The sequence below is a fragment of the Berghia stephanieae genome, unplaced genomic scaffold (genome assembly GCF_034508935.2).
Source record: "Berghia stephanieae isolate SIO BIC M18660-M18661 unplaced genomic scaffold, UCSD_Bste_1.3 scaffold100, whole genome shotgun sequence".
NCBI classification, from domain to species: Eukaryota; Metazoa; Mollusca; class Gastropoda; order Nudibranchia; family Aeolidiidae; genus Berghia; species Berghia stephanieae.
The window spans coordinates 28645-36375 of NW_027621958.1; the positions used below are offsets into that span (position 1 = coordinate 28645).

Sequence of the window (7731 nt, forward strand, 5' to 3'; positions counted from 1 at the left end):
TTATTGTATGGAGCTAATATTTCCCATGGACATGTATCATGTCCTCCCTTATCATATATCAAAAGGATTACGATGAATCTTTATCAACTTGAATTTTTTTGACATTATAATGTTGGTAACGGACTGACATCAGAAAATCCATTTTTTCAATTTTATATGTAGATGGATCAAACTTTCTGAAGTTAAACCTTCCAGTAACAAATAAGTTCTTTTATAGTAACCACGAGATGTTGTTCTACAACCCACTAGCAATATTTAAAAGATTGTCCAAAATTTGAATCTGCAGTCTTAGAAAAAGTGTCGGTAACGGACTGACAAATGGATGGTAACGGACTGACACCTCTGAATTTTATTACTCAGAATAACGGTTACTACATAAAATCCAGAGCAAAGAACACATTATGTAATAATGAGCAACACTGAATACCCAGTGTGATTGATCAAACCAATACTCTTCCTTATATGGATGTCAAGCTACATTGGGCATGATGAGTAACTCGATGGGTGACATCTGATTACCTCAATCCCAACTTTGCTTTTTTGAAAATTAAATAATGAAATAATGATTCGTAGAGTTGAAATCTATTCTATCAAAGTCAAACGGGAACTTTATTTCAACTATGAAATTAAATTATCATTAAAAAAAAAATGTAGATATGAAAGGACTTTAAAACTGGGGAAGGTTTAACATTCTTTTGGTACTTATTTTCAAAGCTTAATCTTTATTCTGTATTCATCTTGATTCCTCAAGCTTAGGAATTGTCAATAGGCCATGACAGTCACTGCAAACTGGTCGATAATATTGGCAGTCAATCTCTTCCTCATCTGCACTTGACCAGAAAGCCAGTTTTAAGATCTGAGAAAGATCTTCAAAAATTTCATTTGGACCATTTTTATCCTTGATCCTTGATTGTTACAATTTTCTTATGCAGACTGTGGGATTTCTGTTAGAAGTACATTCTGAGGTTCTGAGGGAGCAAAATAAACTTAAGCCAATTTTGATTCCTGGATGAAATTAACTAACAACCTCTTTTTCAGGGTTTTTTTACAGGAAACTTTTTAGAATTTTCATCCTTTCTTTTTTTTCATCTCTCACAATTATGAAATCTTTTTCCCTTGGTGCTTGCCAAGAGTACTTCTTGTTCAAATAGAAATTTTCGATAAAATTATCATATTTCATCTTGAATTCCCATTTCTATGATTAAAATATTTCAAAAACCAATGGTTGATGGATGCCCTTAGCAGTCCAGGCATAGTTTAATTTTTAAAAATTTTTGGGAGGATTGTAGACTCAAAGTTGAATTCATTAGTTTACTTTCCTGTGCTGAAATATGAGGCAGATGTGGATTTAGGTGTGCTTGGTTTACTTTCTTTTGGAGTTGTAGATTGATCGGCGTTTCTCTTTTTTTTTTCCATTTTGCTTGAAAAATCCCGTTATTTCTTTTAAGCGTCCTTTACAATCATTTTCAAGTTTTCTTTGAGACTCCTGCTTTTGTTGCCTATCTTTTTCCTAAACAATGTAATGTCCATCAGTTTTCAGTCTTTCTTGATAATTTGAACCATGGATAGAGTAGGCATCTCGAACCTGTGAATAAAGAAAATTGAGCGAAATTACATCATAAGCTATGAAAGTCAAATCAGAATAAAAAGCAAATCTTGTTTTCTTAAAAATAATACAGCAAAACTAAGAAAATAAAGCTCATTTCTAACTTGTATCAATTTACTTTGTAACAACTAAAATATTGACATTTATACACAGCTATACAGCTTGCTGATCCACTATATTTAAAGCCTCAGGGACTCAAAAGTTTTCCACATTAATTTAAATTTTTGATTTCTTTTTTTTTTCTCCCATGGCTTCTTGCCCCTTTAACAGAAGACTACTACTGGCTCCATTGTCATAAGGATATTATAGAACAATAGTGTTTTTCCCTCAATTCAAACATAGCAAAAATCTTCAAGTGATCAAAAGATTCACAAGCTTTAAAAGATTCAACTTACCTATTGAAAAATAGCAGGCTTGATGTTGAAGACCAGTGTTTGAAATTTTATGATCCAAATGTTTATAAAATGGCTGCCTGATCAGTTGAAACACATTGGAGTGGACATTACTCTTGAGACTTAAAAAACAACTTTTATATATTGTCTTTGAATTAAAATAGAATTAGTCAGTCTGTTACTGTCAGTCCGTTACCCTTAAAAATGTCAGTCCGTTACCCAACAAAAGTACCTTAAATGATAAATTTCTTGAAAAATTATCTTACAGTGCTAAAGCCATTCATGTAAGAACAGAAAATCTGAAAAAGTGAGTCTGTATAACAATCACATCTTTCGTAGATGAAAACATACTGTTTTAATGGTAACGGACTGACATACAATTTCCCAAGGTCATTAAAACGACAGATGAGGACAACATTTCATTAAAATCGTAAATTTGAATGTTTATATAGGTTTCTGATACTTATAATTGTTTTAATATCAATAAACAAAAGCAAAGGTGGCTATAATTTTGTAGAAGTTGCAAGATTTATAATATTAAGAAAATATTCTTTTCGTTCTTCAAATAGGGGATACCCTTACATAAAGCTACAATAAGCATCCTGTACCACAAATATGCACGAAATATCCTTATATTCATAATCCTGAATGATTTTCCAACAAATTGGTACCAAATTTTAATATGTTCTTAAGAATTTGTAAAACACCCCTTCGGTTGACATTTTCGTGGAATTTCCCTATTACAAAGCTTTTTTTTTTTAAAATTTTAAAGCAATAACTAGATAGAAGAAAATAATCGTCCCTTAAACAGAAACTGAAATGTGGTTTTACGCGGGGAAGCCAAAATCTTGGTCTTTCTAGCCAAGATGGCCCATTTTGGTCTCCCTAGACACTCATATAGTTCAGTGGTGTTAGGCACTTTGATAACTCAATTCACGTGGCTGCCGATATGGCTCACTGTACTGTCAGGTGAAACATTTTTTTTACCCTTTACTGTTTTGGTCACCATGGTCATGGCGTTATTTGTGAAAGTAGCTGGCTAATTTTGGTACCATAATTTTAAAGGTTTTCATGCAAGCATTTTAATTGTGTATTTCATTCTTAATTTCTGATGATTGTATTTTTCAGAAAGCAAATGCTAAAAGTCAATTTTCAAATCATAAGAATAAGAAATTTTAATATTATGGATCCATATTAATTATGTTTAATACATCATAAGAATTGATACACTCGCACACTTTTTTATTTTAGTCGCCGTCATCAACTATTCTTTTTTAGGACAAAAACTTCATCTTTTTTTCAATTTTCATTTAACCCTGATTTTTTCCATACTTACCATACATGAAAATGATTATATACGAAAATAAAGCTTATTTTCTGACCTTTAATTTAATGTTTAAAATGATACCCAACACTTGCCTTTATTTTTTAATTGAAACAAAATTACTGAAAAAAATATGTGGGCGCGTTCACTGCAAAACCCTAACTTTCCGATCGCCACGAGACAATGGTTTTGAGGCAGTAGTGAGATCACAGATTCACTCTGTAAAATTGACTGAGATTTCACCTGAAAAATAGATAACTCTTGAAGCTTTTCTCGTAGAGAGAAAATTAAGGTATCAAATTAAATGCTTTTTCATGCCCCATCTACCTGACTGGGTCAAATTGCAAATTGAGATGTTTTGAGTTTGAAAATTTTATCAAAGTTCAAAGTGCCTAGTGTTGTTATTTTTCTAATTTCAAAAACAATTTGATAGTTGGTTGTCATTTAACGGCAGATGCCATTATTAGTTGCTGCGTTTCCTACAGTTTCGAGATTGCAAGTGATGGGAAACATTGTTTCATCGGGTTATAGTACCAAAAAAACCTCCCAGGTATGCTAAGAACCTAGGGAAGTCCGTACCATGATAATAATATAGTATTGGAGATACCAAACTACTTATAAATGCAACCTGAACCGTCCAACATGTCCGTAGGCATGGAGAGATTTAGCTTGATTAATAAAAAATAAAGGTATAGCCCCTCAAAAATGGACCTGAGAGCAAATTTTTGTAAAAAATTCAAATATCCAATTTTCTGAACTGAAAATTTGGTTTTCTTCATGTCTCATGTAGTCTTTCAGAGCTATTCGGCCCATGGAGCAGGAGTTTATCCCGCTTTCTATAGTGTGAAACAGACAGTAGTAATGGATTGCTACCATTTGAGTAGTACAGTGGTCTGTGGTAAAGTGCTTTCCACCAGATCTAGCAGATAGAGCTACCCGATCACTGCTGGGTGGATGGGGGGGGGGGGGGGGGGATCGATCATGGTCCCATTGCATGTGAATCAAGTGCTCTACCAGCTAATCTGTCGATTTTGATGGTGAATAAAATAGAATGAAATAACTATATATTACTTTATATGGCGACACAACACATAATGTAATACTAGATATCTCCAGTATGTTGGTAATCATAAAAATAGAGCCTATAAGAAGGGAAGCATGTTTTTTCTGCTAATTTGCAAATGACATTTACAATAACAACAAAATACAAGTGACATTCAGTTCTTTTTGTGGATTTTTTTTTTTCTATTTCTTCTTAATAACATAATTAGTATTAGATATCTCCACAGGTCAGATGGATCTGTAGTGTAGTGAGTTGTGGTGAAGTTGTTTGACCCTGAACTGGAAGGTCCCGGGTTCAAATCACTTGATTCAACGGGTGATTGAATTACCCTCAATTTAAGGAAGGTTTGCAAGTTACTATTATTATATGAATCTGTAAAAATAGTTTTATAATTTTTAGATTGGCCAGTAATTCTGTGCTCGTTGACAAAAATATGGGCTGTACAGAAAAAAATTTGAACCCTGCTTTTATATGTGTGACCTACACATTGGGCAGGCATGACAATTTGAACGATGGGTTTTGACTGGAATGTGTTTTTTATTTAGTGATTTTGTATTCTTGCACTGTGCTATTTATCTTTGTTTTGATGGTCTAACTGGATTTTACGTGATGTATTCATGTTTTAACTAGGAGGGTTTTGAACTCGAATGTCCCTTGTTTAGTGTTTTGCTCTTTTTACATTTTATGAAGGCATCCTGCATATATATTGTAGATGTTATAACATTCAGTTTTGTACATTACTATTAATGTTGATTAATCTAAATTTCAGATGGCATTCCAGTATCTGTAGTGGTGTTCGTGTTCAGCCTGGCAGCACCAAAGATGGGCAACTCAAAGGTTAAAGGGTCAGGGCCATGATTCAGCTTTAACTATAAAATTATTTCCTGGACATGATATTTGAGTGAGTAGAAATCCCATTAACATAACCTGACCCCAAAAAATGTGACCAATCTCAATGAAGCAGTATTATTTCGGGGTGACGCTCAGGAAGTTAATATTATAAGATCATTGAAATCTTGCATTTATTATTAAATTTTTAAATTTTCTATTGCTGTTGCACGAGCTTGAGGTGCATGCACTGGGACTGAGTTCGGAGTTGCAGGTATTAAAGAATATTACTATTACACTTCTCTCAATGGTCTCATCTGTTAGTATTTTTATTTTCATTTTTTTTTATTTTTACAATAATTGGTTCTGAATAATTAGCAATGAATAAATGGTCACAACACTAAACTTGGGAAAGTCGATGCAGTCGGGACGAATAAAATCTGAGCGCTGCCTAGCAGGTAACTCTATATATCGCTCTAATAGAGCGACATCTAATGCCTGCTAAAATAAAATAGTGTATGGATGTATGTTTCATTCCAATGGCATATGGCAGAGATATTGTTTAATTAATTGTTTGTTGATGTACTAAGATAATAAAGCACAAAGGTGATTTTCTGCACTTCTGACAGTGCATCTTCACAGATCATATCTGGACTTGCGTGTGGCTAGTGCAGTCCATAGTTTTCGTTATCATTGGGGAGTGCTTTAGTCATCTTGGAAATAATGTCCCAACAGTTGTGTCATCTGCATGTGTATGACGATTTTCTATTTATAAACAAGAGTGCCGCCCGATGGTTTTCCTCGGATCTGCAGAAATCTGCGGTTTTGTAGTTTAGAGGAGGAATTTCCTCCTTTTTAAAATTACAATTTCTCGAAACAATGTGAGATTGATGTGTGTGGAACACACAGGTGCAGTTTCCCACTCTCCAGAAGTTAGCTCGAGTATCAATGATAATCTATCATCTCAATTGCTCTAAAAGTGGGGTTTAGTGCAGTAGAAATGGGGCTTAAACGCAATCGTTCAACATTTTCCTACTTTTTCACTTTTTGTCACCACCAGCACTGAAACAAACAAAAATTCTGGGCTTTATTACACATGGTGCTTGAGTTTTTCATCAAATTTCTTTGACGCATTGATCAATGATTCAGTGTTCGATTTGGATTGATAGCCTATCAGAAGATTTTCAAAGGAATCTTGTGTTCCTCTGCTTGGGTTTCAACAAGGGTATCTCAGCTGTAAAGCCTTTTTTATTCCACTTTGGCAAGAATGATTGAAATTTGAGTTAATCTGTTTTTGTCATGGGTGTATTTTTCTAGAATCCGAATGATGGATTGGTGGTCCCAATCTAAAGTATTCAGGATTAATCTCAATAGATTAATAGACTGCTCATTTATTTAGCACTTATCAATCTAGGGGGATCTTTGGCTCCATATTTCCAAGCCTTGTTTACACCACCATTTGTACATCGTCACCTTTTTGTTATTCATGAATAAATGCTGATTTCTCTAGATTTCTTTCGTTATTAACCTATTGCCATTTTTTTTTCCTCAGATGCTTGTCCCTATCCTAGTACCAGACATTTTACTGATGAACAGCGAGCTGTTCCTGCTCAGAAAAATATAGATCACAAGAATGCCACATATAGTGTGGTCATGAGTGGACAACCATCTTTGATGGAAGGAAAAAGGAGCCTCATGGGATATAAGAGGTTTTTCAACACTGCTTACTCATTTGAATTTCAACACTAACTGGAGATGATTCGTTCTGTACTGTAGATTAAATTTGTGATTCAATCTAAACGTTATATGTTGTGTACAAAGTTAAAACCATCATCTTGGACATGGAATTTTGCAGAGTTGACTCAAGGAGTTGTTACCTAACACCAGCATAGTCCTGTGCCAGTTTCTTGTTCATCAGCATTTCACAATAAAAAGCTTTGAGGACTTGATTCTGAAAGGAGAGAAGAGATTTTAAAAGCATGTGTTGTTGTAAATCAGTAGAACAGTACAATGATTTAAAACTTGGGTTTTTTATTTAGACGTTGGCTATTTTTTATAGACAATGGAACTCCTTGACACGATGTTGGATTTGATGTTTTCATCGGGAGTTGTGGGAACTTTTGGAAATTCAACAAGTTTAATTGTAAAACATTTGTTCTCAACAGGAGGTCAGGATTTGTAAAGATGGGAGGACAGTGCTAGCAGCTTAAATGGAAAAACATTGTGTAAATCACTTCTATTAACCCCCTCAGTGAGTGGCCTCCATAATTGGAACATGTCATTAACTACACACAGTTTATATTACAGTAGCTGTGTATAGTATATTATAATTTTCCATATTCTGGAATGTGGATAATTGTTTAAAAGAGCGGAGTTTCAGATATGTGTCTGGGGATAATGAATTTTCGTCATACCCAGACAGGTGTCAGGGGAGGGATAATCACAGTGATTTTAAAAAGTATGAAAAATCTCTTGGGAGAGTAGAGGGCTAGGATTTAGTTAGTTAAGACTAAGATCT

The 7731-nt window shown here is 34.1% G+C and overlaps 1 long non-coding RNA gene across 6 annotated transcripts in view; it reads left to right on the forward strand.

Annotated features, from left to right (window-relative positions):
• LOC144960885 (uncharacterized) overlaps nucleotides 1–7693 on the forward strand; it is a 31052-nt gene extending 23359 nt beyond the window's left edge. For 3 of the 6 annotated variants that reach the window (XR_013642974.1, XR_013642973.1, XR_013642972.1), the window contains 2 exons: nucleotides 5155–5286; nucleotides 6766–7693. This is a non-coding gene — a long non-coding RNA (uncharacterized LOC144960885). Of the gene's footprint in view, nucleotides 1–4341; nucleotides 4730–5154; nucleotides 5287–5331; nucleotides 5672–6765 lie in introns of those variants that run through there. The other 3 variants (XR_013642975.1, XR_013642970.1, XR_013642971.1) reach the window with 3 other exon arrangements.
• The last annotated feature ends 38 nt before the right edge of the window (nucleotides 7694–7731 follow it).